Below are 10,728 nucleotides of genomic sequence, written 5' to 3'. Positions count from 1 at the left end.
GTAACTTGGAATTTTCTTGCAATGAAAACAAGTTTTTCTTCAGACCTGCATGTACATCGGTCGGGGTTATAAATCCTGTGGCATCGCAGTTTTATCGTCAGCTTAACAGTGCAGCACACATAAGAGTTTCATTTCCCCTGATAAAAAGGACCATTCTTCAGCCAGGACGTAGAATGAATTAGTGAAATCAGCTGGCTGAGTACACAGGTGAAAGAAACACACGGCAGGACTCTTACATTCTGACCCCTGGACTTTCCACCTCTGAACATTTTGCAGAAGAATTTTCTAATGGATTAAAATCTAGACTCAGCTATTCCTGATTGGGGATACAGTGAATTTCTCAGAACATTTAAAAATGAAGTCATTTTATCCATCATTATCAAGTGTGTGAATGGAGTTTTGTTAAAAGTGAAGTGTGCACATTACCCCAGGGGTAGGTGGGTGGGGCTTGGGAGTGGAAAGAAGCTGCAGTTTTGCCAGAATGGTATTTGAGCTCAGAAACATTTGCCAGCGAACCTAAAGAATACTCACATTCATTCTCCTTGCACATACTATTTAATATTTCTTTGTTTTTCTACTGGTCATCACTGTATATATTTAGTATTTTTGTGAGGGATTTTTCAGCACTGTAAAAAAACGTCTTTGCACTTCAGTTATATTGCGGTGGTGCCACCGTCTGATCGATCGTGCGCGTGCCTCCCCAACAGATCAACACTCTTTCCGTCAGACACTTAGAGACATAAATTAAGGTTAATGCATTAATTAAGATAACAAGGATTAGATGATTTGCAAACAAACATAAAAACAGGCTCATTAATGTCTCTTCCTGCTCGTGTAGCTATGGATCATCCTCTATAGAACAGCGTGTTCCTCCATGCTGTTACCATAGCGACAGTGGGATGTAATTAAGACTCCAAAGCAGCCAGGGGTTTTAGATATTCCCTGTCTTAGTACTCATTAGAGGAACATTAAAGGTAATGTGTGCGCATGTTTGCAATGTGAGACATGATGTGACAAGATTAGAAGAAAAAAAAAATCCATTTGTTTTGTTTATTAATTAGTAATGATCTTTTGGACAAAAAAAGGGTATCATCCCAACAACATCTCCACAAAACTGAAAAATAATAGCAACCATGAGCACACAGAGACATAGATCACAACAGTACAGTGGTGCTGGTGTTTTACAACACTGGTTTTCAGCAGGACCCTGTATTTGAGTGGAGTGAACTTTGCCCTGGAAGCACATTATCAGAGAAAGCTCAACTGTTCACGCAGACCAGTGAGAATTTGATAAGATTCGTTTAGAAGTACTTTGGGTAAAATTACACAACACCACGCACAACACATTATAATAGAATACGCATGTAGTTTCAAAAGGTTACAGATATTTACAAAATATTGCATACGTGATGAATATTCAATTTCAGTGTGTTTATTTAAAATTCTGTTTTCACAGTTGCTACACTATTCATTAAGAGGAAGCTCCAAGCCCCTAAGAAACTCAAAAGATGTTCCTCACCCTGAAGGCAAGTGTTAAGACACTTTACAGACACATCAGGGGACTAAATCGCAAGCAAAACCAAGGGAATGCTGTGTTTTTACTGACATATTTCTCATGGCAATATGATTTCTTACCCACAGACTGCTCTCAGTACCACAGGCCCTGTATCCACACAGAAACCCACTCGAGCGCCTGACTATAAAACACACAGAAACCCACTCCAGCGCTATAAAACACACAGAAACGCACTCCAGCGCCTGACTATAAAACACACAGAAACCCACTCCAGCGCGGGACTATAAAACACACAGAAACCCACTCCAGCGCTATAAAGCACACAGAAACCCACTCCAGCGCTATAAAGCACACAGAAACCCACTCCAGCGCTATAAAACACAGAGAAACCCACTCCAGCGCTATAAAGCACACAGAAACCCACTCCAGCGCTATAAAACACAGAGAAACCAACTCCAGCGCTATAAAACACAGAGAAACCCACTCGAGCGAGGGACTATAAAACACACAGAAACGCACTCCAGCGCCTGACTATAAAACACACAGAAACCCACTCCAGCGCGGGACTATAAAACACACAGAAACCCACTCCAGCGCTATAAAGCACACAGAAACCCACTCCAGCGCTATAAAGCACACAGAAACCCACTCCAGCGCTATAAAACACAGAGAAACCCACTCCAGCGCTATAAAGCACACAGAAACCCACTCCAGCGCTATAAAACACAGAGAAACCCAATCCAGCGCTATAAAACACAGAGAAACCCACTCCAGCGCTATAAAACACAGAGAAACCAACTCCAGCGCTATAAAACACACAGAACCCAACTCCAGCGCTATAAAACACACAGAAACCCACTCGAGCGCGGGACTATAAAACACACAGAAGCCCACTCGAGCGCCTGACGATAAAACACACAGAAACCCACTCCAGCGCTATAAAATACACAGAAACCCACTCCAGCGCTATAAAACACAGAGAAACCCACTCGAGCGCGGGACTATAAAACACACAGAAACCCACTCGAGCGCCTGACTATAAAACACACAGAAACCCACTCCAGCGCTATAAAACACACAGAAACCCACTCGAGCGCCTGACTATAAAACACACAGAAACCCACTCGGGCGCCTGACTATAAAACACACAGAAACCCACTCGAGCGCTATAAAACACAGAGAAACCCACTCGAGCGCCTGACTATAAAACACACAGAAACCCACTCGAGCGCGGGACTATAAAGCACACAGAAACCCACTCCAGCGCTATAAAACACACAGAAACCCACTCCAGCGCTATAAAGCACACAGAAACCCACTCCAGCGCTATAAAACACAGAGAAACCCACTCGAGCGAGGGACTATAAAGCACACAGAAACCCACTCCAGCGCTATAAAACACAGAGAAACCCACTCGAGCGAGGGACTATAAAGCACACAGAAACCCACTCCAGCGCTATAAAACACACAGAAACCCACTCCAGCGCTATAAAACACACAGAAACCCACTCCAGCGCTATAAAACACACAGAAACCCACTCCAGCGCTATAAAGCACACAGAAACCCACTCCAGCGCTATAAAGCACACAGAAACCCACTCCAGCGCTATAAAACACACAGAAACCCACTTGAGCGCTATAAAACACACAGAAACCCACTCCAGCGCTATAAAACACACAGAAACCCACTCCAGCGCTATAAAACACACAGAAACCCACTCCAGCGCTATAAAACACACAGAAACCCACTCCAGCGCTATAAAGCACACAGATACCCACTCCAGCGCTATAAAGCACACAGAAACCCACTCCAGCGCTATAAAGCACACAGAAACCCACTCCAGCGCTATAAAGCACACAGAAACCCACTCCAGCGCTATAAAACACACAGAAACCCACTCCAGCACTATAAAACACACAGAAGCCCACTCGAGCGAGAGACTATAAAACACACAGAAACCCACTCCAGCACTATAAAACACACAGAAACCCACTCCAGCGCCTGACTATAAAACACACAGAAACCCACTCCAGCGCCTGACTATAAAACACACAGAAACCCACTCCAGCGCCTGACGATAAAATGACTTTTTTCGCACTTTCTTCCTCAGCTCTTTGACAGGCTAATAACATATCATCAACATGTACATGCCACTTGCCTGCTGACTTAATATATGTGATCAAACTCCACACACAGACACGCACTCACACTCACATCGCACACACACACACACAACACACACACACACACACCACACACGCACAAACACTGCACACACACACACACACACACACACACACACCACACACACACTCTCACACGCTCACACACACACACACACACACACACGCTCACACACACACACACGCACAAACACTGCACACACACTCTCTCTCAAACACGCTCACACATGCTCACACACACACGCTCACGCACACATGCACACACACACACACCGCACACTCACACACACACGCTCACACACACACGCTCACACACACACGCTCACCCACACATGCACACACACACTCTCTCACACACGCTCACACACACGCACACACACACACACCGCACACTCTCACACACACACACACACACACACACGCTCACACACACACGCTCACACACACATACACATTTCTGTATGGAACCATAGCATCACACCACAGGGTTTGTGGTCTGATTAATGTGGAGATGCTGCAGACAGAGGAGCTGAGACAGGCAGGAACAGCAGGGCATTCAGTGGGAGTGTTACGAGCCAGGAAACCCGTTCCACTGCATTTGGACTGCGTCTTTATTTACTCGGCATGTGATTATACAAGCCCACCGAACAATGGGGGCACAAATGGAACCGTTCTTAACTGAACACATCAAAGATAAAAAGAGCGGAATGCTGAGGGGGCAGAGTTCCAAAGTCAGGGTTTGTCATAAGGGACAATGCCTGTGACATCACAATAGAATCCTCCTGTCATAACCACTCACTGTGCTCTGAAATTTCTGTCAGTGCATTAGAACTGAAATTCAATAGTGGGTGTGTGTACGTGTACGCATGTTAGACTAAGAGTGTGCATGTGTGTGTATGAGCGTGCATGTGCGTTCGTGTGTGAGTGCATGCATTTGTGTGTGTGACTGTGTGCGCACGTGCATGCATGTGAGTGCGTGCGTGAGTGTGCATGTGGGCATGTGCGTGCACGCGAGTGTGTGAGTGTGCGTGCGTGTGCAAGTGTGTGTGAGGGCATATGTGTGTGTGTGTGATTGTGTGAGTGTGCGTGCGTGCAAGTGTGCACGTGGGCATGTGTGTGTGTGTGAGTGTGTAAGTGTGCGTGCGTGCACGTGCATGTGTGTGAGTGTGTGTGAGTGTGCGCGTGGGCATGTGTGTGCATGCGTGCATGTGAGCGTGCGTGCATGCGTGTGCATGTGTGTGTGTGCGAGCTTGTGCGTGCGAGTGTGCGTGCATGCATGTATGTGTGAGTGTGCGTGCATGTATGTGCATGTGTGTTTGTGTCAGTGTGCCTGCATGCGTGTGTGAGTGTGCCTGCATGCATGTGTGTGTGTGAGTCTGTGTGCGAGTGTGCGTGCATGCGTGTGCATGTGTGTGTGTGCGCGAGTGTGTGTGAGCGTGTGCATGCATGCGTGTGTGTGTGTGTGTGCGTGTGTGTGACTGCAGAGGGACACTCACGCTCTCTCAGGCCCACATGCAGCAGGATGCTGTGTAATTAGCCCTGATCTCTGCTCACTCAGTAATTATGCCTGTCACTGTGAGAGGGGTCACTGTTACAGCAGAGAAGCAGCTGCGCTTGCAGGGTAACTCACTCACTGCTGAGAACACAGCACAGCCAGGTGTGTTTCAATTAGAACCTCTCTCTCTCTCTCTCTCTCTCTCGCTCGCTCTCTTTGTCTCTCTCTCTCCGTCTGCAGTTGTTTGGGTTTGTTTTGTTTTTGTTGTTGTTGTTTTATCATTTACTTTTTTTGAAGTACTGTTATTTCTGTGTTTGGACAAAGTCCTAATAAAAGGGGTTTTAAGAAATAAAATCTCTCTCTCACGCTCCTTTCACTTTGTGCACAGGTGTGTGTGCCTCTGGGTGTGTGTACAGGTGTGCGAGTGTGTGTGGATGTACATGTGTGTTTGATTGCGTGTGTGTCTGCTGGGTGTGTGTGTGTGTGTACATGTGTGTTTGATTGCACAGGCATGTGTGTCTGCTGGGTGTGTTTGTGTGTACCGGTGCGTGTGTGTGTATGTACATGTGTGTGTGTACAGGTGTGTGTGTGTGTGTGTTTGCGTGTGTATGTACATGTGGGTTTGTATGTACAGGTGTGTGTGTGTGTGTATGTACAGGTGTGTTTGTGTGTACAGGTGTATTTGTGTGTACAGGTGTGTGCACACAGCTCTCTCTCTCTCTCCATGGGGAACATAGAGGGGAAGCTCCACAGGTAAGCAACACTGCTCTCCCTCTCCGGACGGTGTGTCCATGGCGACAGCGGGCCGTGGGGAGGGGGGGGGGGGGGCTCATCTCTTCCAGGTGATATTTATGATGCCATCGAGGGACAGCCCTCTTCCTTTCAGAGCGCACGGAACGGGAGAGGCAGGGGAGAGGTGGATATGGCACCAGCCTCTAACCCAGCACAGCTACAACCCAGCACTGAACCCAGCCTCTAACCCAGCACAGCTACAACCCAGCACTGAACCCAGGCTCTCACCCAGCACAGCTACAACCCAGCACTGAACCCAGGCTCTAACCCAGCACAGCTACCACCCAGCACTGAACCCAGCCTCTAACCCAGCACAGCTACAACCCAGCACTGAACCCAGGCTCTCACCCAGCACAGCTAGAGCCCCCAGCCCTCAGCATAGCTACAGCCCCTAGCACTGAGCACAGCCACAGCCCCCAACACTGAGCACAGCTACAGCCCCCAGCACTGAGTACAGCACAGCTCCAGCCACCAGCACTGAGCACAGCCCCCAACACTGAGCACAGCTACAACCCCCAACACTGAGCACCGCTACAGCCCCCAGCACTGAGCACAGCTACAGCCCCCAACACTGAGCACAGCTACAGCCCCTAGCACTGAGCACAGCCACAGCCCCCAACACTGAGCACAGCTACAGCCCCCAGCACTGAGTACAGCACAGCCCCCAGCACTGAGCACAGCTACAACCCCCCGCACTGAGTACAGCCACAGCCCCCAGCAGTGAGCACAGCACAGCTACAGCCCCCAACACTGAGCACAGCCACAGCCCCCAGCACTGAGCACAGCCACAGCCCCCAACACTGAGCACAGCCACAGCCCCCAGCAGTGAGCACAGCACAGCTACAGCCCCCAGCACTGAGTACAGCCACAGCCCCCAACACTGAGCACAGCCACAGTCCCTAGCACTGAGCACAGGGACAGCCCCCAGCACTGAGCACAGCTACAGCCCCTAGCACTGAGCACAGCACAGCTACAGCCCCCAACACTGAGCACAGCCACAGCCCCCAACACTGAGCACAGCTACAGCCCCTAGCACTGAGCACAGATACAGCCCCTAGCACTGAGCACAGCACAGCTACAGCCCCCAACACTGAGCACAGCCACAGCCCCCAGCACTGAGCACAGCTACAGCCCCTAGCACTGAGCACAGCTACAGTCCCTAGCACTGAGCACAGCACAGCTACAGCCCCCAGCACTTAGCACAGCTACAGCCCTCAGCACTGAGCACAGCTACAGCCCCCAACACTGAGCACAGCCACAGCCCCCAACACTGAGCACAGCCACAGCCCCCAACACTGAGCACAGCTACAGCCCCCAGCACTGAGCACAGCACAGTTACAGCCCCCAGCACTGAGCACACCACAGCTCCAGCCACCAGCACTGAGCACAGCCCCCAACACTGAGCACAGCACAGCTACAGCCCCCAGCACTGAGCACAGCTACAACCCCCAGCACAGCACAGCTACAGCCCCCAGCACTGAGCACAGCTACACCCCCCAGCACTGAGCACAGCACAGCCCCCAGCACTGAGCACAGCTACAGCCCCCAGCACTGAGCACAGCACAGCCCCCAGCACTGAGCACAGCTACAGCCCCCAGCACTGAGCACAGCACAGCTCCAGCCACCAGCACTGAGCACAGCACCGCCCCCAACATTGAGCACAGCACAGCTACAGGCCCCAGCACTGAGCACAGCTACAGCCCCCAGCACTGAACCCAGCACAGCTACAGCCCCCAGCACTGAGCACAGCCACAGCCCCCAACACTGAGCACAGCTACAGCCCCCAGCACTGAGCACAGCCACAGCTGCAGCCACCAGCACTGAGCACAGCTACAGCCCCCAGCACTGAGTACAGCACAGCCCCCAGCACTGAGCATAGCTACAGCCCCCAACACTGAGCACAGCTACAGCCCCTAGCACTGAGCACAGCACAGCCCCCAGCACTGAGCACAGCTACAGCCCCCAACACTGAGCACAGCTACAGCCCCTAGCACTGAGCACAGCCACAGCCCCCAACACTGAGCACAGCTACAGCCCCCAGCACTGAGTACAGCACAGCCCCCAGCACTGAGCACAGCTACAACCCCCCGCACTGAGTACAGCCACAGCCCCCAGCAGTGAGCACAGCACAGCTACAGCCCCCAACACTGAGCACAGCCACAGCCCCCAGCACTGAGCACAGCCACAGCCCCCAACACTGAGCACAGCCACAGCCCCCAGCAGTGAGCACAGCACAGCTACAGCCCCCAGCACTGAGTACAGCTACAGCCCCCAACACTGAGCACAGCCACAGCCCCTAGCACTGAGCACAGGGACAGCCCCCAGCACTGAGCACAGCTACAGCCCCTAGCACTGAGCACAGCACAGCTACAGCCCCCAACACTGAGCACAGCCACAGCCCCCAACACTGAGCACAGCTACAGCCCCTAGCACTGAGCACAGATACAGCCCCTAGCACTGAGCACAGCACAGCTACAGCCCCCAACACTGAGCACAGCCACAGCCCCCAGCACTGAGCACAGCTACAGCCCCTAGCACTGAGCACAGCTACAGTCCCTAGCACTGAGCACAGCACAGCTACAGCCCCCAGCACTTAGCACAGCTACAGCCCTCAGCACTGAGCACAGCTACAGCCCCCAACACTGAGCACAGCCACAGCCCCCAACACTGAGCACAGCCACAGCCCCCAACACTGAGCACAGCTACAGCCCCCAGCACTGAGCACAGCACAGTTACAGCCCCCAGCACTGAGCACACCACAGCTCCAGCCACCAGCACTGAGCACAGCCCCCAACACTGAGCACAGCACAGCTACAGCCCCCAGCACTGAGCACAGCTACAACCCCCAGCACAGCACAGCTACAGCCCCCAGCACTGAGCACAGCTACACCCCCCAGCACTGAGCACAGCACAGCCCCCAGCACTGAGCACAGCTACAGCCCCCAGCACTGAGCACAGCACAGCCCCCAGCACTGAGCACAGCTACAGCTCCCAGCACTGAGCACAGCACAGCTCCAGCCACCAGCACTGAGCACAGCACCGCCCCCAACATTGAGCACAGCACAGCTACAGGCCCCAGCACTGAGCACAGCTACAGCCCCCAGCACTGAACCCAGCACAGCTACAGCCCCCAGCACTGAGCACAGCCACAGCCCCCAACACTGAGCACAGCTACAGCCCCCAGCACTGAGCACAGCCACAGCTGCAGCCACCAGCACTGAGCACAGCTACAGCCCCCAGCACTGAGTACAGCACAGCCCCCAGCACTGAGCATAGCTACAGCCCCCAACACTGAGCACAGCACAGCTACAGACCCCAGCACTGAGTACAGCACAGCTACAGCCCCCAGCACTGAGTACAGCACAGCCCCCAGCACTGAGCACAGCCACAGCCCCCAACACTGAGCACAGCACAGCTACAGCCCCCAACACTAAGCACAGCTACAGCCCCCAGCACTGAGCACAGCACAGCTACAGCCCCCAGCACTGAGCACAGCACAGCTACAGCCCCCAGCACAGCCACAGCCCCCAGCACTGAGCACAGCTACAGCCCCTAGCACTGAGTACAGCACAGCTACAGCCCCCAGCACTGAGCACAGCTACAGCCCCTAGCACTGAGTACAGCACAGCCCCCAGCACTGAGCACAGCTACAGCCCCCAGCACTGAGTACAGCTACAGCCCCCAGCATTGAGTACAGCACAGCCCCCAGCACTGAGCACAGCACAGCTACAGCCCCCAACACTGAGTACAGCTACAGCCCCCAGCACTGAGCACAGCACAGCTACAGCCCCCAGTACCCGGAGGTAACCCACATGGACACGGGGAGAACATGCAAACTCCATATACTGTAAACACACACACACACACATCACAGGAATGACCTGCAGTGAGATGACAGTGGTGGGTGGGCTTCCCTCCTATACACGTTGGTCCATTACAGATCCCATCTTCAAAGGACTGCTTCCACAGATGTGGAAACAGTCCACAGACTACACCACATCTCGCCACATCTCAACCACATCTCAGCCATATTTTACCATATCTCAACCACATCTCACCACATCTCAACCACACCTCACCACATCTCAGCCATATTTTACCATATCTCAACCACATCTCACCACTTCTAACCATATCTCACCACATCTAACCAGCTTCCTCTTTCTTTCTCTCAAACCATCTGCTCTCAGCCTGAATGAAAAAGTACATCTCTTCTGTCAAAAGAAAATGTCCAATTTATTTTACTTTTTTTAAATGTATATAGTGTGTAAAATAGATGACTCATGTCCTGCAGCTGGGGTATTGCTCATATATTCATTTAATTAGAGAAGACAGCAAGAGCAAATCAGAAATAGGGAAATGTTCTGTTCCTCCACAGAAATGAGAAATCACCTGTTCTGTGTTTAGGCAGAAATAAGACATCAGCCGCTGATTTAATTTCTTTGCTGTTCTACAATATAAAATTTTCATGAAGGTTGCATTATAATTACGGTCCAAAGTTGTTACTTTAATGTAACCTGCAATGACAATGCATGCACACACACACCTTCCAAGAGAAACGCCTCTCTATCCCTCATTCTCGCTCCCTCTTTCAATTCAATTCAACAATGCTTTATTGGCATTCATACAAACAATATTGCCAAAGCAATTCACAATTAATCTCTCTCTCTCACACACACATTTTATTCTCTGGTATAATTGGAAAAGAAGAAACCATGTAGAGACAAATCGTAAAATGCAT

At 51.5% G+C, this 10,728-nt stretch overlaps 1 protein-coding gene across 1 annotated transcript in view; it reads right to left on the bottom strand.

The window, feature by feature from the left end:
- pde1cb (phosphodiesterase 1C, calmodulin-dependent b) overlaps nucleotides 1-10,728 on the bottom strand; it is a 63,548-nt gene that overhangs the window by 50,233 nt on the left and 2,587 nt on the right. The gene's annotated exons all lie outside the window — the stretch shown is intronic.

The sequence above is a fragment of the Anguilla anguilla genome, chromosome 8, assembly GCF_013347855.1.
Source record: "Anguilla anguilla isolate fAngAng1 chromosome 8, fAngAng1.pri, whole genome shotgun sequence".
Classification (NCBI taxonomy): Eukaryota; Metazoa; Chordata; class Actinopteri; order Anguilliformes; family Anguillidae; genus Anguilla; species Anguilla anguilla.
Note: the sequence above shows the minus strand (reverse complement) of the source record. Positions and strands in the feature narration are given on the sequence as shown.